This window comes from Typopeltis vanoorti, chromosome 7, assembly GCF_054136105.1.
Source record: "Typopeltis vanoorti isolate ZY-2024b chromosome 7, IOZ_Tvanoo_1.0, whole genome shotgun sequence".
NCBI classification, from domain to species: domain Eukaryota; kingdom Metazoa; phylum Arthropoda; class Arachnida; order Uropygi; family Thelyphonidae; genus Typopeltis; species Typopeltis vanoorti.
The window spans coordinates 53,527,821-53,551,111 of NC_143555.1; the positions used below are offsets into that span (position 1 = coordinate 53,527,821).

A 23,291-nucleotide genomic window follows, 5' to 3' on the forward strand; every position below is an offset into this window, starting at 1 on the left:
TATATAGGCTCTTGGGAAGAATTCATGTCTTTTAAATAAGTTCAAGAAAATTTGAATCTAGCAATAAAAAAGAAGGAATATTTAATATCCTTCTATATATATATATATATATATATATATATACAGGGTGTCCCAAAATTCACGCAAGATTTAAATTTAGCGCCATTTATGCGGTAAAGTATTGCCAACGAGAAAAAAAAGACAGCACGACAGCTGACAGTTCAGGGTTATTAAAAATGGAACATTTTTAATAACCCTGAAAAAGAACAACGCATTTTCATTGTTGAGCAATATTTTAAAAATAATGAACTTTTAAAGCTACAGTTCGCAATTTTCGTACAAAATATGGTCGGAATAGTGATTTAACTTCATCAACTGTGAAAAGATTAATTAAAAAATTCAAGGAAACTGGATCAATTAGTAGTGATCTTATACACTCTGGCCGTCCTTCAACAAGTCGTTCAACAGAAAACATTGAAGCAGTTCGTGAGAGTGTTGCTGAGAGTCCAGGAATATCAATTCGGCACTGTGGTCCTGAATTGGGCATTTCGAGAAGCTCTCTACAGCATATTCTCACGAAAGATTTGCATCTTTATGCTTACAAAGTTCAACTGACTCAAGAATTGAAACCTACTGACCACACACAGCAAAGAGAGTTCGTTGAATGGATTATGGAACAACAACAAGTGGATGCTTATTTTTCGAACAAAATCATCTTCAGCGATGAGGCTCATTTTCATCTTGATGGCTTCGTTAATCGACAAAATTGTCGCATTTGGGGTTCAGAAAATCTACGAGCGATTGTTGAGAAACAAATGCATCCACAACGTGTCACTGTTTGGTGCGGATTTTGGGCTGGGGGCATCATCGGTCCATTCTTCTTCGAAAATGCGGCTGGTAAGGCAATAACAGTTAATGGTGCTCGCTATCGCGACATGATAATCCAGTTTTTTGTGCCTAAATTGCAAGATATGGATGTGGACGACATGTGGTTTCAACAAGACGGTGCCACATGCCATACAGCCCAAGATATAATTCAATTACTGCATGTGTAATTTCCCGTTTTGGGAAATAAATTTTGATCAGAATTGGCTGCCCAGATCATGTGACTTAACGCCGTTGGACTTTTTTCTTTGGGGTTTTTTGAAGACTAAGGTTTATGCCAACAAGCCCACGACCACCCACGCCTTGAAGGAGGAAACTGAGCGCTGTATCAACGAAATTCAGCCACATTTATGCAAAACGGTCATGGAAAATTTCGACATAAGAGTGCATATGTCCCAGCAAAGCCATGGAAGCCATTTACCCAATATGCTATTCCATGCATAACCCTATACTGTATACTTTATGAATCAATAAGAAATTACAATTTTTAATTAAAAACTTGTGTTTTCTATCAAAATTACTTCTTGCGTGAATTTTGGGACACCCTGTATATATATATATATGACTACTAATATTAACTTAGAGTTGGGATATGTTCATTTTTTTATATAAACTGACTAAAAATCCAAGAATTATAACAAATTGAGATTTATTTGATACATAACATGTTTCGTTGGGATCGACTTCATCAGGCGTAAAGAACATAGAAAGCTATTAAAAGACACTGAAAAAAACATCGAGACACTCTAAAGCTATAAAATTATAAAGCTATAAATTCGACTGTAAATTACAGTTATTATGAACTTCAGCTATAGTCCGCGTAAAAGTTCTATTGTTGTACACCTGTGCGTGTGTGGTTCCGCAAGATCTCCAGTATCTGATAGTAGAGCTGAAAGAGTCAGCCAAATTATAGCTAAGATTATTGTTCATATGAAGAGGGTCCAAGGTAATATATATATATAAAAGTGAAAACAGAAATTAAACCTTGGACACCTAGTGCAAAAGCAGAAGAAAATATTTAAAGATACAGTTAGGATAGCATGGGATTAACTTGTTTGCAAGGACAGAAAAATAAGAACCTTGTAGAGGAACTTAAGACATTAACAGTCCTGGAAAAGAAGAAACCATACTGAAAGTTCCTGGCAAGTGACTTTCAGTATGACATGTACCATTACAGAATATAGAGAAAAACATAAGGAAAATTTAAAAATATAAAAATAGCTAATTAAGGTGATGTGAAGCCTTTGAGAAGAGGAAAGAAGATCAACATAAAAGTAGAAATGTATTACATTTCTACTTTTATGTTGATCTTAGGCAGTGGGAGAACAATGACAGAATTTATCTGGATGAATGCAGCCATAAGTACATTTCAATACTATACAAAGAAAAATCTGAAAGGTGGAAAGATGCTTTTTTTTTTCCAATTATTACTCCACTAGAAAAAGCATTTCTAATATATGTATCAGAGTGAAATTATTATTTCACAGGATGTGCTTCCATCACTGTTAAGGATTGCAGAGTTGTTAAAACTTTGTTTTAACGACTCCGTGTTGTTAAAACAAAGTTTTAAAAAAATTGTTAAAGATTTTTTGGAAGTTGTTAGTAAGTGCTATGATACTGTGGCAGGCACACAGCAGGAAGCTTCAGGTAATGATAATTAGGAAGCAAGGAAACTGAATATGAATAGTCATATTGTGTCAAGCCAAAGAAAGCTGCAGTCAACTATAGAGAAACAAATAAATAAAAGTCGATGAGGGAAATCATCAAAAAGACCTGTGATTACAAAAAGCCAAATACCATCAAGAATTGAGCGATCTACAAGGTTGGTCGGAAAAGTTCTCGGCCTAACAATGAAAAAACAAAATTATAATTTCAAAATTATTTTTATTTTTCAATATAATCTCGTTTAAGACTAATACATTTATTCTAGCGATGCTCCAGCGTCATTATCCTGTCCCTGTAGTTGTTCTCAGTGAGATCTGCAAAATATCCCTCTACAACTGCAATCACCTCTTGATTCGAAGAAAAACGCTGACCAGCAAGGAAGAGTTTCAGTTTTGGGAAGAGATAGAAGTCAGAGGGAGTTCAGATCTGGGAAATAGGGTGGATGTTCCAATAATTCATAGTGCAGATCCCTTAATTTTGCCATTGCCAAGATACCTTTGTGGGCAGGTGCATTGTCCTGATGAAAGATGATTTTTTCTTCTGCAAAATGAGTTTTTCCTCATTAATTTTTTCATCTAGGTCTGGTTAAAAGATCAGAATAATATTCCCCAGTTATTGTTTTACCCTTTTCAAGATAATTAATAAACAAAATGCCTTTACCATCCCAAACACCGATGCCATGACCAGAGCCGGCGCTAGGGTCTTTGCCGCCCGCATGCAATGTCTATCTAAGCGCCCCTGTAACGATCCAGGAGTGTGTGGTCCTTTTACGATAATAAAAATTTTAATTATTTGAAATTTCTTAAATAAATTTTGATAGAACAGCCACACGTTGGTTCGCTAAATGTAACGAACTGGGGGTGTTGACTAGGGGGGATAGTCATTAAAAACCCAAATATTCAAAAAATTCTCAAAAGTTATTCTCAAACGTTAAAGCAAAATTTGATAAAGCCACTTCACTTTAATCGTTGAATATAATGATACAGGGATTATAGCCTTCTCACCGACCCGAATCGCTAAAAAATTAAAATGAATTTTAATTAAAGTTAAAATTTATTTGAACTAAAGTTTAAAAAATTCTTGCATTTTACTAAATTCTTAGTAAGTTGTAAAAAATTTTTAATAATTTTTATACGTGGAACTATCTTTTAGGAAAATAAAAAAACTCAAGATAGATGAGAAAATAAGAAAAGAATTCAGAAATAATAATTAGAACATTTTATTAATATTAATATAAGTATTCAAAAAAATAAAATCTGTACAGAATAACAGAAAATAAATTAAATTACATAAATATACTTGAAATTTTTTTAATAAAATTTTAGGGTTCTTGATTTCATATTCACCAAATTAGAAATAATGGTCTTACCGTCTAATTCCGCACATACATCATTTTCAATAGCTATTAACGCCAAACTAACAAGCCTTTTTTGTGACATACTTGTTCTTAAGTAGGTTTTAATCAATTTCAACTTGGAAAAGGAACGTTCATCGCTCGATACACTAACAGGTAAGGTTAATAGTATACTTAAAGCAATTGAAAAGTTAGGGAAACATAAATTATTGGACACAATAAAATTAAGAATATCGAAAGGGTTTTGAATATTTAAATTATCCTTTTGAAAAATATCCCGGAAAGCACATAACTCGTCATATAGTTCTATTGCATTTACGTCTTTATTGTCGCCGTCCAGCAAGAGAATCTCTAAATCGTCACAATTTTTTCGTAAATCTTCGTTATTAATTTGTAGTAATCTATACAATAAATTGAAATTATCATAATATGTTTTTAGTTGTTCAAAACGTTCTATTAACGAACACATTGCAACATCTAGAAGTGTATAAAACACATTCACTCTAAATTTATCTTCAGGAGATTGTGGCGTTTCATCATGATGCTCGTATTCAAATTGTCGTGTCTTCTTTCATCGTCGAACTTCCTTACCAGTTTTAAATTCTTGTTCTCCATCCACCTCTTCACTCGGTTCTTTTGCCGTTTTTAGAACTTCTTTAAAATTTGTATCTGATCGATACTCTTGTAAGAATATTTTTAAGTTTTCGATAGATTCTAAAGCAAGCGTAATGTTCATATTTTTGTCATGAAGCATTTTACTCACAGGCTTTATTCTGTTAAGTAAATCATGCCAAATTATAAGAGAACAAATAAATTCTTAGTCCTTCATTTTAGCACATGTTTGAGCTTAATGCTGAGTTTCTTTATTAAAATTTTCATTATTTAAAATTTCAAAAAGTGCATCATAAATTTCTCTTAACTGATATTGTAGAGGGCAGATTGCATTAATTTTACTTTCCCATCGCGTTTCTGATGGCTGTTTCAATGTTAAATTTTTTACGAACTTTAAAAGGATTGCTCGTTTGTAAGAGAATGAAAACAAATTATATATTTCTTGAATAATTGCAAAGAAACTAATTGTATCTGCATTCACTTTGGCTGCATCATTAATGATTAAATTTAGAGTTTGACACGTAAAAAGCTCGAGAATTTTTGTTTGAAAGCAAATTTTGGAGCCCATATTTTTTCCCTTTCATATTTGCCCCATTGTCATACCCTTGACCTCGCATGTCTTCAATGGGAATATTCCATTTTTCCAGTTGTTCCACTATTGTTGCACATAAACCACGTCCTGTGGAATCTGATATATCTGCAAAACCTAAAACGTTTTCCCTGATCTTGACAATTCCATTGTCACAAATTTTCATCAATATTTCCCCATTCACCTGGATCTTCTAAATTTACAGAGACTAACAATGTGTTAGTTTCACAGTCAACTACAATTAAATCTCTCAACTGTTTTTTACTTAAATTATGCGTCTTGTTATCTTGTTCAACAGTTGTAATAGTACTTTCATTCAAACTGGATGATGTGCACAGTTCGTCAACTTTGATTTCTGATGTATTGAGTTGGTTACAATCTGCATCAGAATATTTTAATATTTTAACAAATTTATTAAGAGCCCCAGTTTGTTTCTTAATATCTGCTTCTTTTGCAGCATGACGCTTACGATTTTGTGCCTTATATAACTTTTTTTTAATTTTTGATTCCATTTCTATTTTATACCCAGAAAAAATTATTACACAACACGACACAGAGGCGAAACAATACTCCGCACTGCGCTACTGTCAGTAGCCTATTGAAAGGCGTACTGTTATAAATCTATTGTTGCTATCCTGTCATTACTGCGACATTGTAAAATTATTATTATTTTAACTTTATATACTTGTAATATCTATTAATTACTTGTGATGTCTTTTTTCTTTTCTTTATACTTTATTCTCCATTATTCTAATGTAGCTGTGCACACTTTCTCTCTCCCAGAATCTCTCGTTTATATTATTACATGCTATGTTTACAAGAAAGCCAAATAACATTTATTTACATTATTATAAAATGTACACGAATTTAAACATTAGGGAGATTGCTTTCTCTATCCTTCTATAAAAACTCTTTAGCAAAATTTAGAACGTTTTTTCTTTAACTTTAAAATACTTTAACACAAAACGTTATCTACTCTCAGTTTACAAATTTTACTTATTAAACTCCAAGCTTACTTGCAAAGTTACATAAATCTCTCTGTTAAGTTATCTTTACAAATTTGATATCAACTTCTAACATGCCAATTGATTCTCTTAAGGACACTTCTTAACCTTATTATACATTAAACATATATCTTAAAAGTCTTTCTAATACAACTATAAGAGGAATTATATAAATGCTTTGAATTTACAAAGGCTCTGTATCTCACAATTAGTCAAAAGTCTTTCACTAAAAGTTCTATGGCAATTCTTTCATCTCAGATCTTCATCTGGAATTTTGGCTTTGGAAAAATGTTATTCTCCCACGTCGAAAAGAAAAACTTATGAGCGAAGGTACTTCAGGAAACTTGCCTCGCCTTTTCTCCTCTACTTGGGCTCGCCGAAAATACCTGGACGACTGCCGTCTCAAGTAGCTTGAATTGCTGCCTCTAAGAAACTGAAAATGCTGCCTCCAAGAAAAATGAAACTGTTGTCAACTGTCAATCAGGGTCCCTCTGGACTGGAAACTTTTCTCTTCTACGGCGTTTGGGACTTCTCCTTTCGGCAATTTGAAAGCCCTGTCTGTGGCCTAGAAGTCGTTTCTCTCTAGCGACGTCTTGAACCGAGAAGCTCCTTTCTGGAAGCGGAAAACTCCTTTCTCAACCAACGTCTGGATCTGGGATGCTCTCTGACGATGTCTGGAACCAGCAGCTCTTCTCTCTTCGGCACCGTCTGGGACTGGGCTGCTTTAGCAATGTCTGGAACCGAGCTGCCTCCTCTTTGGCAGCATCTGGAACTGGGTAGCCTCTCCTGTCTCTCTGTGGGCGTCTCTGGAACTGGGCCCCTCTACTTCTGCAGCAATCTCTGGATCCGTGCAGCCCCTTCTGTTTGCTTCAGTCCCTTTTTATTATACCTCCTCTGAGACCTTGCATGAAGTTTGGCAACCCCCAAAGAATCAGTATGATTCTTTCATCTTAAGTTTAAAGTTCGGCACGCCTTTTGTTCTCCTCCGCTTTCCTTTAATTGTAAGTTGCCGGCCATCGGAAAGTTGATTGAACCTTTCTGACTGACTTAGCACTTAGAGCCTGCAATCCTTTCTCATACAAACAAATTTTAATAACAATCTTTCTAATGCTGCCACGTAGATCTATTACATGCAGCTTCGGCGATATAAACATTGCCTTTGTTTTTAACACTCTAACATATTCTTATTAAAGCAGTATATCCAGTTATCTTCCAGAGTGTTATTTACAATAACATCTAAAACAAACTATACAGAGAAAAACAAAGTTTATTTTTACAATATTCACATGGGACTTAACCTAAGTAAACAATCGAATGTAACGTGCTTTGGAATATTTAAGCTACAATTGAGTTTTTACAGTACAATATGACTGGTTACGTAGCAACAAATGTTTTGTACGAAAATTCGTTTCTGTGCATAAAAACCATTCACGTTTTTGATCATTCTAAGAATTTTTTGTTTTTATGATAAAAATTTTGTTTCTTAAAAATGAACTTATGACCCGTGCCAGGCGCCCCCCTTCATAGCGGTGCCTACATGCACCGCATGCCAACTTCCGCCGGCCCTGGCCATGACCTTCATGCTGATGGAACCGACTTTGTCTTCTTTGGCACTGAACAACCAGCTTCTGTCCACTATTTTGACTGCTGTTTGGATTCTGGTGTGTAATGGGGAATCCAAGTCTCATCCATAGTAATAAATCGATGCACAAAATCAGTTTTATTCTTGTTAAAATGCTCCAAGCACTGTTCAGAGATTTCATGCGAGTGCATTTTTGAGCAAGTGCAGCACCCATCTTGCACAAAGCTTTTTCATATGCAATTCTTCATGCAAAATATATCTTACATGTACTTTTGAAATGCCTATGGTCTCACGCACTTTGACTCACCAGTCATCCAATACCATATCGTGCACTTGATCAATGATTTCTGGTGTTGTTACGCTTTTTAGACATCCTTCATGTGGATCATCTTCAAGGCTGTTTAAACTCGGCAGCCCATTTCTTAATTGTAGAAAATGATGGAGAAGAGTGTCCATAAATTTTTATGAACTTTGAATGAATTTCTTTTGCCATTAAACCTTCTTTTACAAAGAATTTTATAACCACAGGATACTCAATTTTATCCATTTCAAGGGATACAGACAACACTTTTGCTTCAGACAGCTGTATAAAACAAACCACTTAAAGAATGACTTGCAATTTCACATGGATGCTTATGATAGATGTACCAACTCAGAAGAAAAAAATCGTGCCAATAATGTTGCCATCTATGGCTGAGGCCGAGAACTTTTCAGACCACCCATGTAATTCATTGTTTGATATATATACATGATATCAGGCAGAAGTTGTGGAGGGTTAAGCATCATCTTGAAATGCTGCTTTCCATTCCACCTAGTAGAATTAAACTGGGTAAATATTTGAAAAGATCATTTGACAACTCAAGTGATAATGTCATGTATGAATTGTCATTCAAGGATAAGGAATCAGACTTGCCTGGTGAGTATGGCCATCTACATCAACTTTCAAGCAGTCTTGACCTGGTTGATGAAGACCAAATATCAGGTGAATCTATACATACTAGTGTACTGTCCTTTCCAATTTCTTATGTTTCAGTCAATACTCACTTACCAATCAAAACCTTGGGTCCTAATGACAATAATCCTTTATTTTCTAGTTTTGAAAAGTCATCACAATCACCATTTCTTCTGTAGTTACAATGGATCCTATGTATCTATGATATCACCTCTTGTACCTGATACTAAGGTAAAAACAAAAGCTTATGCAGACCATTTTGCATCTTCTGTGTCTGCTGTTTCACTTGTTTTATTTGACTCATATAAACACCAAAGTATTAATGAGATATATGATGATACATCTGGTTTGTCTACTGTTTCAAGTTTAAGAGAACATCAAGACTTCACACTTAAGTGCGATCAGTCTCATAAGAAGTATGCCTTCTTTGTACACCCACACCCCCAATGTAACTGATAGAGGTATGTGGAGTAAATTGTGCTGTACAGGTTCTCCTGGACAAAGGAACTGACATTTTTAAATGACTGGAATATAGTTGATACTTTTGAACTGACCAATTTGTATAGCTTACCTTGCAGCATTTCAATATGTTCTGATGTTTTTTATGGAATAGAAAACATTGGGAGCTTGAGAATGATAAAGAATGAGAATGACAGATTATTTAGTAATGGATTAAGTGAGTGAGTGTATATGTGCAATGAAAGGTGCAGAAACACATTTGCAAAGATTACTGAGCGATGTACAAAAGAATGTAAGAGAAGAACAGGTACAAAAACAAACAGCAGTAGTGGGTGTAAAGGCCATGAAGATTAAAATAAAAGGAGGAAAAAAAGATATTGTGCTATATGGGGATTCTATAATTAAGAGTGTGAGAGATGGTTGAGTCCTTAAAGCATGTTATCCAGGATCAAAGATTAGAGATATAACCGAGGCTATGAAGTTGAAGAGGGATGGAGTGAGTGAGTGAGGTTATTGTAGTTGTGGAAACGAATGATCTAGGTAGCAAAAGATTTTCTGTCAAACGGGATTTGAAAGGCTTGATGACAGCAATGAATGCAAAGAGCGAGAGTGCTACCAAGATCTGACAGTGATGATTAAACAAAAGAATGTTTATAGAAAATGGAATGATGTTAAGATTACATAAAAATTTTTTAAAGAAATGAAACTGAATATTCATTTTAAGAATGTCTGGGATGGGTTTGATAAAAGGAAGGAATTTTTTAAGAGTGATGATTTCCACTTAAACAGATTGAATGCAGGGCATTTAGACATTAATTGATAAAGGATACAATAAATGGTGAAAACCAGGGAAATGGGATTTGCTAGGGAGGTAGGCAGGTGATAGAGTCAGCTGTTAATATTACTAAGGTCAATAATCACTGTGAAAATGGAATCAAATGTTCTTAGAAAATAAATTGTATAATGCCAGAAGTATTTGGAATAAGCGTGAAGAATTTCTGGCTTAAGTTAGTACAACTTGGCAAAAAATTATAGGAATTATGAGACTTGGTTGGCTAAGAAAGATACAGGGATAGAATATAAGGGATGAGTTCAAGAATTGGTATGATAGACTTTGTGTTCCCTAGGAAGGGCCTCCCACAATCGGTCTCTTGACTCCATGGAGGCCTGAATAATAATAATAATAATAATAATAATATATTTTCAGGAAGGAAAGTGGGGACAGAATGCTGAGGACAGTTCATTTGAGGCTATTTGGTGTGAGATAGAGATTGACAGGAAGAAAATGTAATTGGTTGTTGCTATAATCCAGGGAGAATGTAGATGGTATGCACTGGCAAATTTGCATGATGAATGAAGGTTGAGTAATTATTTATGGAGAATTTTAACTATGAGAACATAGACTGGGAGAAGGAATGGTCACATGGAAGGAAATAGAGTTTAGACAGTTGTTAAGAGATAATTACCTGAGATAGCATGTAATGGAAGGGACAAGAGATTCAAGAATGCTGAATCTGATGATAGCACATATCAATAACCAATCAGAGCACATATAAATAACCAATTAATTCCCACTGTTTCCACTTGGGGAAAGCAATTGTGGTCTTGACCTGGTACACTGTTAAGTGGTACTGAATTTTCTGTTAAGAAGAGATATATGTGGTGATTATGACAAGCTGAGAAGTCGACTTTCAGCAGTGCTGTGGCATGTGAATTTGAAGAGGGAATGATGTTGATGGTGTGTGCAGGAAATTATACAGACTGTATTCATCCATCTTACTCCTACTTAATTTCTCCTCCTGACTCTGGGTATATCTTTTATCTGCAGGAGATGCAGATAAAGAAAAGGTGATGAGCATACCCATGAGCAGTACAAGGTACAAGCAAGGAAGATGACCTGTATGGTAAGGAAGGCCAAAGCTAATTATGAGAGGAAGCTGGCTAATGAGTAGAAAAGAAACTAAGGAGTTCTTTTGCTATCTGGCAAGGATTAACTATGGAAGAATGACTTTAAAAGTGGGGATGATAAGGAAGTAACAGAAGTAAATCAAATAGTTGTTACTTAGTAATTGTTTTGCAAAAGCATTTGATCTTCCTTGTGATATGCAATGCCACATGTGTCACTGACTGATGAGAGTCTAGAGAGAGAGAGAGAGAGAGAGAGAGAAGAAATAGAGGTACTTAGTATATTCTTCTTCTTTATACATAATGAAAATTATGGAAACAACTACCACGTTAGAGTAAAACTTTAGTTTAATTTAAACCAAAATAAACACTTGACGTTTCGACAAAGAAACAAGCTGCACTAAATTTACATGGCAGATTGTAGTGCAGCTAGTTTCTTTGTATATATGCATATACACCAGATGTTGACCTTAATGTGAATGTCGAGTGTTAATTTTGGTTTATATTAAACTAAAGTTTTATTCTAATGTGGTAGTTGTTTCCATAATTTTTATGATATATTCTGATCACCATGTAAGCATGAAGGAAAGGATCTTCTTTCTCATCCATCAGATGATGGGATGGGTTGCCTATGTGCAAATATCTGCCATCTGGTTCTATCCCTGGCCATTACTGTCATCTCTCTGAAGCTCGATAATTGTGACCTTTCCTTCAAAGACTGTATACAAGTTCTTTTTGGTCTACTTCTTGATTGTCTTCCTTTAATGATTCCATTCAAGACTATATTTGGTAATCTTTGAAAGGGGATTCTCTGGAGGTGTCCAACCCATCTTAATTACTGTTCAAGAATTATAGCTATGATATCTTTACTATAGTTTAATTCATGTTTGACTTGCTCATTTGTTTTGTGTGCTGACCAGTGAGTCTTGTTTTTTCTTAAGTCATAATGAATGCTCTAATTTTCTGTATTTCTTTCTGATTGGGCATGCAAGTCACAGCTCCATACATTGCTGTAGCTATAATAATGACTTTTAGTTTGAGGCTTTTTGAAATGCTGTTATTTTTCCATATTTTGTTTAATTTATTCATAATAGACCATCCTTTGATAAGTCTGTATTTTACTGTTTCTGTATTGTTGATGTTGTGAGTAATGAAACTGCCAAGGTGTGTAACTTGCTTTACTAATTCAAGTATATGATTTTCAAGTTTATCGAAATTTTTTCCTCATCTCTTCCTATTTTCATTGTTTTAGTTTTTCTTAGATTGATTTTCATTCTAAAAGTTTTTCATTCTTCATTTAAAATTTTTACTGATTTTTCCAATTGTTCTTTAGATTCTGCAAGAATAATAATATGTGCATATTTGAAGACCTACTTCTTTAGCTATAGATTTGAATATTTCTTAGAGATAGATAATAAATGAATGGTGAGAGCGAGCAATCCTACATGGCTCCTTTTTCTACTTTGAATTTGTCCATTTTTATTTTACTAAATTTGACAGTTGCTATAGTATCTTTATAATAACGTGCAATAAAGGTTTGTAGTTCTGAATCTAGCATCATGGATTTTAAGATGTTTAGCATTTTGCTCCTGTCAATATATTAACCAAAATCAATGATAAATGTCAATATCATTCTGGTCCTGTCAATGGAATCAAGCTTGTCTGAAGTCAATAAAACTGCAGTTTTATTGACTTCAGACCAGTATATAGATAAGTTGTATGCCCAGTACTTTTTAGCCAGGTTATTAACTGTAAAAATAGTTTTAATGGTTGATCAGTAACTTTAGCATGCCATGTAGATTGTAGTGCAGCTTGTTTCTTTGTATATATATATATATGTATACACCAGAAGATGACCTTATGTGAAGGTCGAAACGTCGAGTGTATATTTTGGTTTATATTAAATTAAAGTTTTACTCTAACATGGTAGTTGTATCCATAAGTTTCATAATGTAAAAATATGGTCTATAGTAGACCTTCAAGGTCTGAATCCTGCTTGATCTTCTCCTATTGTCTCATTCATTAAAGTCTGGATTCTATTTTGAATAATGATGTGATGATTTTGTAGCTATGACTTAGCAATATTATGGGTCTATAATTTTCATATCTTTGTTTATCTCCAGTTTTGAGAACAGATATTATGATGCCTGTCTTCCAGTCATCTGGAATTTCACCAGTATATAGTATTTGGCTAAAAGTTTCAAGCAAGAAAGTGATGGCTGCTATGCTACCATATTTACATAGTTCAGTAGGAAGTTCATCATAACTAGGTGACTTAGATAAGTTCATTTGGTTTATTGCATTCAAAATTTCTTCTTTTATTATGAATGGAACTTTTTCTTTTTCTGTCTCTTCATTTGTTTCCAGTCTTCTTCACTCCAGAAAAGTATGTGGTAATATTCTTTCCAATTTTTTTTTTCATTTCTTGAATTGTTCCAGTTTCAATATTATTTTTATCTTTAATTTTTAATAATTAATTCTTGTATAATTTTATATACAGTCATACTATCATTCTTTTTATTGGCTTTTTCACACATTTTTGCTTTTTCTTCTAACAAAGCATTTTTAGTAGATCTGTCTAATGTTAATGCATAACATTAGACATATCCGCAAGGAGATGTGTTTTGCATTATAGGAGATACTGAGATAGGAGTGTGGTAGCTTGCTCCACCTTTGCAACGAGTTGCCCTGATGTTGTACCACCTTACCCCAGTCCTGAAGATACTTTCAGGCGCAAACTTTGTTTGCTCACACTTGGATAAAGGATTAAACTAATTTTATTATACTCTGACCAAGTGAAAAATAAACTTTCAACATCTTTCTCTAAATCCAGAGTAATTTATTAAAAAAAGGGTGGCACACTATTTAGCAACTCCTACAGGTAGAGATGACCTGCTAATGCTTCTGCCTGGTATCTCCACTTGGGCCTGGCTCCCACTGAAGAGACCTCAATAAAGGTCGAAATTAGTCTGGGTAGCGGCCCTTCCCTTAATGCATAACATTAGACATATCCGCAAGGAGATGTGTTTTGCATTATAGGAGATACTGAGATAGAGGTGTAGGTATCTTGCTCCACCTTTGCAACGAGTTGCCCTGGTGTTGTACCACCTTACCCCAGTCCTGAAGATACTTTCAGGCGTATCCTTGATAATCCTTGGACCATGTGGTTCTAAAGTTAAGATGGAGTTCTACAAGCAATTACTGATTAATACTGCAACTCCCTCTTCGTGAGTGTTATCTTCTCTTCCTGAGTAAAACAGTCTTCCATTCATCAAATTTACCATGCCTTCTCCTGGTCAGTTTCGACAATGCCGATTATATCCCACTTAATCCTCTCTAACTCTTTCTCCATCAATTCAGTCTTTCCTGGTTTAAAAAGAATCCTTATATTCAATGTTAGGAGGTGGATTGTTTTTTGAGCTGACCACATAGCACATTTCTTAACTATTACCCATGATCAAAAAACCATTTGGTTTGCCACTCCTCTGCTGCATTTCCCTTCTAGCTGGAAATGTCCATGTGCATTTGTGTGATGTTTACATAGTATTTTACAGAACTTTAATGCTAACACTGCCATAGGGTTAGATGGCTTATCAGCCCACATGTTACGAGAGTGTGCAACAGAATTAGCATTCTGTTTATTTTAAACCTTAAGTTACAATAGAGTGGAAAGAGAGGAAAATAACTCCACTGCATAAGGGAAACTCCAAGAAAGAAAGAAATAGCGAATTATAGGCCAATATCAGAGTGGTGATTAAGGCTTGGGAGAAACTGATAAAAATTAGAATTCAGGACCAGATGGACAGAATATGATACTTTATAATGGGCAAAATGGTTTTGTGAAGGGTAGGTCTTACCTTAGTAACCTACTTTCTATAATAAAGTAAAATTGGAGTTAGATAAAGGAAATCCTTACTCAGTGATGATACTGCTGGACTTTGCAAAGGCATCCAACAGGATTCCACATGGAACTCTGTTGCATAAATTGGAACAAGTGGGAATGGATCTGAAGTTGGTGATTTGGATTACACAGTGGCTAATGGGCAGATATCAAAGAGTGGTTTATAGAGAAGTTGAGTCCAGGAAAGAAGGAAAGACAAGTGACTAGCAGTGTATCTCAGGGTTCAGTATACTTGATCCTCTGTTGTATAATTTGTACTTTAATGATATTGGAAATAATTTGACAGGAAATATCCACTTGTTTGCTGATGATTCAAAATTGGGAAGAGCGATAGTCAATGAAGGCGATGTAGATATCTTGCAGGGTAACTTAAATGTGCTGTATTATGGGCAAAAGTAAATGGCTGTCAGTTTAATGTGGCTAAGTGTAAGGTGATGCACTTTGGGAGGATTCCATTAATATAGCACACATGCTGTGTACAATATTAATGGAATTGAACCACAAGAAGTTGATGAGGCAAGACACTTGAGTTCATTGTTGACAGAGAACTTAAGTTTAGAGTGTATATTGCAAAGATTGCCAAAACAGCACATTAAGTGTGAAGAACATACTGATAAGCAAGGATAGGGAAGTTATTGTACCTAATTAATAATGCCTTATCCACGCAGTTAGCCGAGTGGTTATGTGCTGCACAACCATATGCCTAGGAAAGGAGTGTCCTGGGTTCAATTCTCGTCACCGACTTGAGGAGCTTAAGGATGATCTTTCTCAGACATAACCAAGTTAGCCAGTCTTGGTGTGGACAGCAGAGTTTTTCTCCCTAGTTTATCTGGGGGTTTTCCTCCTGTAAGCAGGCAAACCGACTCCATGAACACACATGGATTACAGTCAGGAATACTTAAGATCCAGACATAGGCTGATTCGTCAGCTATGCTGGTCCCGAGCAGGGATAAAATTTGGGAGGATGAGATGGTGCCGTACTTCCCCATAAAAGGGGCCTAATGGCTGTTATATCATCATATGCAATAAATAAATAAATGCCTTATAAAGAAAAATGATAACTTTGAACCACAGATATGGTCACCTGGTTTCCTTGGTGGTGATGAAGTGGTGGTGGAGAGAATCCAGAGATGAGTGACAAAGATTGTTGCAGGTCTGTGGAATGTCTCCTATGAGGAAAGACTGAAGGTCTGGGCTCCAATAATTAGTGCTGATATGCATAAGAGAGAAGATGTGATACAAGCATATAAGCAAAAACCTGAGTTTTCTCAAGAAACTCAAGTTTTTTGTCCACAAGAACAGACAAACAGACCCCGTGAACACACATGGATTACAATCGTGAATACATCCCAGCCATACGCCAGTCCTGAGCCCAGATAAAATTGGAGGGTTGGGGGAGAGCAATGGTCAACTACCCTGTAAAAAATCTCACCAAGAACATTTTGTGGGCAATGCTTACAAAGTCACCTAGGGTCAGAAATGACTGAAAGGGAAAAACAACCATAGGATTAATACTGATGACCTTTCTGTACAGTGAAGAAAAGAGAGAATGAGGAATCATCACTGTAAATAATTATTATTATTATGGGCGACTCCAAGGAGTGCTTAGACTCATCGAGGGAGGCCCTAAACATCATGTCCATCACAACTATTCGTCATCCACACAGTATCTATCATACTTTGCCTTTAACTCATTCACGAACCCACAACAGACTGTGGGAGCTTATTCAACTCATTCACTACTCTAAAAGTAAAAAACCTAGCTCTAACACCTTTACTAACCGCACTCTTGCCCAGCTTCCATGGATGTCCCCTAGTCCTCCCACCACCAGTCCTGTTCTCAAAAATATCCTCTGAATTAATCCTACAGAAACCCTTCAGCAATTTGAATGTCTCAAACATACCACCCCTTTTCTACCTATCAACCAATTTTTGCAACCCAGAAATCTTCAACCTGTTTTCATAAGGTTCATTCCATAGACCTGATATCATCTTGGTCACTCGCCTCTGGATCCTCTCGAACTCCTCCCCATCAAGAAGAAACCTAGATGAGCAAATCTGGGGACCAGTCGAGATGGGGTCTTATCAAGGCTTGATACAGAAGAACAATAACTTGCTTGTCTCTGCCATTATCAAAGTATTCATCAGCATCCAAGTGATTTGATGAGCTGATTTAGCCACTTTTGCAATGTGCCCCCTAAACTTCGACTCCCAATCCACCAACACGCCCAAGTCCCTGGCCTCATCAATCTCCTGGAGTAGAGTTCCACCAATGTGGTATACTGCTGTTAATCTTTTCACCCCAAAATGCATAACCTTACATTTTGGTACATTAAATTGACATCCATTCTCCTTAGCCCAGAATTCCAATCTATCCAATTCTTCCTGCAAGATTTTGACATCTTCTGCATTCACTATTGCCCTACCTAACTTTGCATCATCAGCGAACAAATGAACTGTTCCTCTTAGATCCTTCCCTATATTGTTAATGAACAAATTAAACAGCAGTGGTCCAAGAACAGAACCCTGCGGCACACCACTAGTGACAGGCCGTCTTTTGGACTCTACTCCTGAATAAACTGCTCTCTGATATCTCTCCATCTCACCAGCCCTATATCCATCCCCATATGCTGAAGTTTACTGATTAGAATTCCATGTGGTATCCTGTCAAAGGCCTCAGCCAGGTCCAGCAGTATCACTGTAAATCCATTACACTTAACCAGTTCAGCCGTCGCTGTGTTATAAAACCTGAGCAAGTCACTGAGGCATGATCTACCCTTCACAAAACCATGCTGTCCCCCATACAGTATCTCATTTTCATCAATCCATTCCTGTATTTTTCCCTTGACTACTTTCTCCAAGACCGCGACAACGACTCCTGATATGCTGATCAGTCGGCAATTTGCAACAGTAGTCTTGGATCCTCCTTTATGCATTGGAACTATTTTCCCCTCTTTCCACCCCCTCGGAACTAAACGAGACCCGAGACTCAGATTAAACAATATGGTCAAGGGCACTGACAATTCTTTAGCTGCTTCGCGTAAGACCCGTGTATGTAAGAGTGTAAATTATGTAAGAGTGTGATTAACAAGGGTGTTAGGACTAAATTTTTGCTTGGAGGGTGGTGAATATGTGGAATGAATTGCCAGAGGTGGATGTGAGTGCTTCATCTGTGAATAACTTTAAAAAGAAGTATGACAGGTATTATGTGAATAATGGTAATTGCATCAAGTAGAGTCTTCCACGATAAGTCTTCTAACTCCATGGAGACAGCGGTGTAATAATAATACGTTCTCTCCACAGAAGCCTATTATTCCATGTAGAATGATAGCTGGAGTAGATGATATTCACCCAGAAATGTCTGAACATGAAAGTTTTACAGCATTCCAATTTAAGTTTTTACAGGAGCTACGTAACAACATAATTCAGAAGACATGGACAGAAGTTGAATTCGGAATGATTTTTTTAATATATTAATTCCACACAAGAAAGATCATAAAACCTGTAACACAACAATGCTTGGTGTGGGCAAGTGGTCAGTGATAAAAAAAGGAATCTCTAAATGTGTTTTTTGAAAAGCCTGGAGTTATAATTGAGTGGAGAAAATGATATTTTCTCCACTCAATTATAACTTTAATTAAAATTAACTCAATTAAAAGGAGAAAAAAGTTGTGTGCGACTGTGGTAGACCTTATTTCAGTCAGACAGATAAATCTATTTCACTACATCTTGAGGAACACAGACGTGACATCTCCTACAAAAGAACCTGAGCGAGCACCCTCTCCAGTCATGTTCTTTTCTCCGCCAACTCTAATCTTGAACAGTGTCAACACCAAATCGAATGGGATCACATGACCAATTTATATATATGCAATGATGAGTTTGAAAGACGCATTGTAGAATCTAAAGAAATTGTCCTGGATCCTTCACACATGAACAGCAATCTAAATTACAGTTTGCCTGATTCCCATAGTGCAGTAATTCAATAACTGGTTGATAGGCGAAGGAGGGGAGATATGATTGAGACATTCAAATTACTGAAGGGTTTCTATAAAATTAATTCAGAAGATATTTTTGAGAACAGGGCTGGTTGTGGGAGGACTAGGGGACATCCATGGAAACTGGGCAAAAGTGTGGTTAGTAAAGGTGTTATAGCTGGGTTCTTTACTTTTAGAGTGGTGAATGAGTGGAATGTGCTCCCAGAGTCTGTGGTGGATGCTGTGACAGTGAAGAGTTTAAGGCGAGGTATGATAGATACTGTATGAATGTCGAATAGTTGTGATGAATATGATTTGGGGCCTCCCTCGATGAGTCTAAGGACTCCCTGGAGTTTCCAGTAATAATGATAATACTCGCGCTCTAAAATCGGCTATCACTCAACATCAACCCACGCTAATAATGCCACGCGGTCTCTAATTCAACTATGACTGTTGTTATTCTTCTAACTCTTTTGTGTTAAACTGAAAAGCCCATTTTTTTTACCGTATTAGATTTTGTAAGTTTTTAGTTATTTCTTACTCACCTGAAGAAGTCAGAACTCCGATGAAACTAGTTGTGATTCATTAAAGTTTTTTATTATACTCCTCGGGTTCTAGTCAGTATAATTATTAATTCTAAATAAATAAATGTATGTATATGTATGTGTGTGTATATATATATATATATATATATATATATATATATATACAGGGTGTTCGGGATAAATTTGACATATTTATAATTAATTATATTTTTCCGTAAGTTACATGTATTAACACACACTTCTCTTCATTTAAAAGTTTGGACCCTTCTTCATTCATATACAAGATGTCAGAAAGGATGGATATCTGGAACCCACCTGAATCATGGAAGAGAATAACTTGTATCATGATGATTCGTGCCCGCCATCAAAATAAGGATATTACGACTGCTGCCCAATGCTCCCTGAATACAGTAAAAACAATCAGGCATGAACTAGAGACTTGCAATGGTGACTACGAGGATGTAGCAAGAAGAAAGATCCCTAGCAGACGATCTGATTGCGTTCGTACAGCAGAATTCCTCGCAAATCTGCAGGAACAGGTGTTGAAGAACCCTGGCATTGGAATTCGGGCTTTGTTCGTGGAGTTGCTAACTGTAGTCAAGCCCTGGATAACAAGGGTAGCCAATGGTAGGCCGTATGTATGGCAGCAGGATTCGGCCCCTTGCCACACCTCTGGGAAAAGTCAAAAATGGTTGTCTGAAAATTTCTACGACTTCACCAGTCCAAATGTTTGGCCTCCAAACTCCCCAGACCTTAACCCCATGGATTATTTTGTATGGGGCGCAGTTGAAAAAGACACCAATCGCACTTCCAGTAATACAAAAGCCCAGTTAATGGATAAAATTAAAACAGTTTTTGCGGCCCTTCCCAGGGAGACTGTAGCATCAGCTTGTTCGAGGTTCCGAAGCAGAATTGAAGCTGTGATCGATGCTAATGGTGGTTATTTTGAGTAAATCTTGTTGATAGTATTGTAATTAACTCTGCCTGTAATGTTTTTTTGTCAATTCATTAAATTTAATAGATACAAAGAAGATTTTCTTTTTCCTTACGAAACTGTCAAATTTATCCCGAACACCCTGTATATATATATATATATATATATATATATATATATATGTTAAAGATACCAAGCTATTTTAAACCTGATTTTAATGCTTGGTATCTTTAACGTATATTATACCCATGGTAAAAAAACTTTCTACACATATATATATATATATTTAAAGAAAAATTTCGCTACAAACCATTATAACAAAATTAATCTCATTTCATTCATTTCAATACAATGTCAAGCACTTGTAAACAAAAATCGGAACCCGGCGCCCTCAAGTGTATGTAGAGATATTAAATTAAATGACAAGGTAAGTGCGAATAAGCTGATCAGAAAAATAGAGACAATAAGAATAAATGAATTTAAGGAAGCTTCACTACTTATGTGGTTTCCGCATTCGTTTTACTTCATTTGCTATATTTTTTTAATGTTTAAATGCTATAATTTTCCGATATGAAATATATATGGTAAAAATTATGTGGTGAATACTATTCTGAGATTAGCTGATACATGTTTATTTCAGAATGTGTAAGAAAATGAACAGATTTCAAAATAACAGTTTGAGAGTAAAATCGCAGTATATGATGCAATCCGTTTTCATTTATTTATTATACATTCGAGTTTGGTTACATGTAAATCCATCTTTAAAAACTAAACATAACCAAAAAAAATTATGATTACGACTAAAATGTTCGTGTTCTAGGCTTATTGGAGTGAAACAGCACTGTCAAATGATTAAAAATATTATTCAGTTCATACAATAAGTTGTCTCGGTCAGAGGCATCGTCAGGGATTACAATATGACACTTGTAACACACACACAAAAAGGCAAATACAAAACTAAATGAAACACGTAGAAGAAAGTGTAAAAGTGAAATGATTAAAAATATTATTCAATTCGTACAATAAGTTGTGTCAGTCACTGAGACATCGTCAAGGAGTATATTATGCAGGGCCGCATTTATTATAAGGCGCACACTGAGGCCTCACTCTCTATGGGGCCACAATTTAAAATCTTACATTTGAAAATTCGCGAGAAAAAAAAATCTTTTATATTTTCAGTAAAATGAAAAAGCATGAAGTTGTCTTGTTTCGTTGCACTGATTTGAAGAATAAAAGACAACAAATTTACTACTACTAAATAGATACATTGCAAAGGCTGATCTCTGATCATTTCCAGGTTCATTATTTTCGCATATGTAACATTCGTTTTATTTTGGGGAAGATACACAATAAGTAAATTGTGCAGCAAAAAAAAGGTCAAATATCGTGACTTTGACTCTATTCTCGGCTACACAGACTCCAATATTATGGCTGGAGACTTTAACGCCAAGCATACAGCTTGGTACAGTTCCACAATCAATGACAAAGGTCGTATTTTAAACAATTATTCAACACGAAACTCTATTGTTATAGCTGGACCCACAGAGCTCACCCATCACAGCGTTTACAATTGTTTCGATAAGAATGTTATAATTCTGTTTTGTAGTCTCAGTGAGTTTTATGGGTTCTGGTTCAGTGGTCCACAGCAAATTCTAACAATTTTTCACCTCGTTCATTTCTTTCTCCGAGACCATATTTTCCCATGACTCTTTCCCAACTATCATTATCTATTCCAACTTTGGCATTCTAATCTCCTTCAATAATTAGCACATCTTGCTTTGGTATTATTTCTATTGTCTTTGTCAGATCTTTAGAATAAGTCAATATCCTCATCTAATATCCTCAGATGTGGGTGCATATATCTGTACTATTGATATATTGAATGGTTTTGCTTGAAATCTTGCTACTATGATTCGTTCATTGACTGATTTGTAGCCTAACAGTGCCTCTCGAGCTCTTTTGCTAAGAAGGAAGCCAACTCCTGCTTCGTGCATGGTGTCATGTCCTGACCATATTACATCGCATCCATTGATCTCTTCAGATGATGTCAATCTCATCTCTGCCAATCCTAGTATATCCCACCGATATCTCGTCATTTCCTCACGAAGTAGTTCTAACTTTCCTAACATCCAGAGTGTCCGCACATTCCACTTTCCTACTGATAACAGTTGTGTTAGTTTCATTTTCTGTTTCATTTTGGTATCCCACTTTCCGATCCAACCCCGATCGCTCGATTGGTATCGCGAGCATTGTTTATCCGGGCGATGCCCGAGCAAGCATGTTGTAGCTGTTGATTGTATAGGCATCAGATAACAATCGTGTATTTTCTTTACGGTCAGCGCATCGACACTCAACTGACCGACCCCTCCTCATTTATCCAGGCTTGGGACTGGCATGAGAACCTTAGGGATCCCATGGCGGAGTTGATACATACATTGATTACATTTTAAAAAATAAAATAAAATTCAATCCTTTTTTTTTTATTATTAAAATTATGATTACATATTTTCTGATTACATGTTTACAACACATAATAATAAATATTTACAACAAGTTTAGTTCTTTTTTTTTTTTTTGCAGTTTGCAGTAGGGTTGGATTTGGACATGTGTGTTTGTTTTGTGTTCTTGAGAGGAATTTGTCATTCTGTGTGTGTGTGTGTGTGTGTGTGTGTGTGTGTGTGTGTGTGTGTGTGTGTGTGTGTGTGTGTGTGTGTGTGTGTGTGTGTGTGTGTGTGTGTGTGTGTGTGTGTGTGTGTGTGTTCTCGCTATAATATTTGTATAGCGCCTGTTTCAGCTCTCTGTATGTCCTTAGGTTTCTTTCGTCGAACGGCAGTTTGTTTATCATGTCAGGTACGTAGACGGGTTTCGGGTGGAATTGCCGTAGTGATTGTTGTACTTATATGTTACGTAGTTTGTTGACTGTGGTC

At 35.9% G+C, this 23,291-nt stretch overlaps 1 protein-coding gene across 2 annotated transcripts in view; it reads right to left on the reverse strand.

The window, feature by feature from the left end:
• LOC150104679 (E3 ubiquitin-protein ligase SHPRH) overlaps nucleotides 1-20,743 on the reverse strand; it is a 674,750-nt gene extending 654,007 nt beyond the window's left edge. For both annotated transcript variants that reach the window (XM_090395874.1, XM_090395873.1), the window contains exon 1: nucleotides 20,675-20,743. The gene's annotated coding sequence lies outside the window, so the exon portion shown is untranslated. The remainder of the gene's footprint in view (nucleotides 1-20,674) is intronic.
• Nucleotides 20,744-23,291: the final 2,548 nt, after the last annotated feature.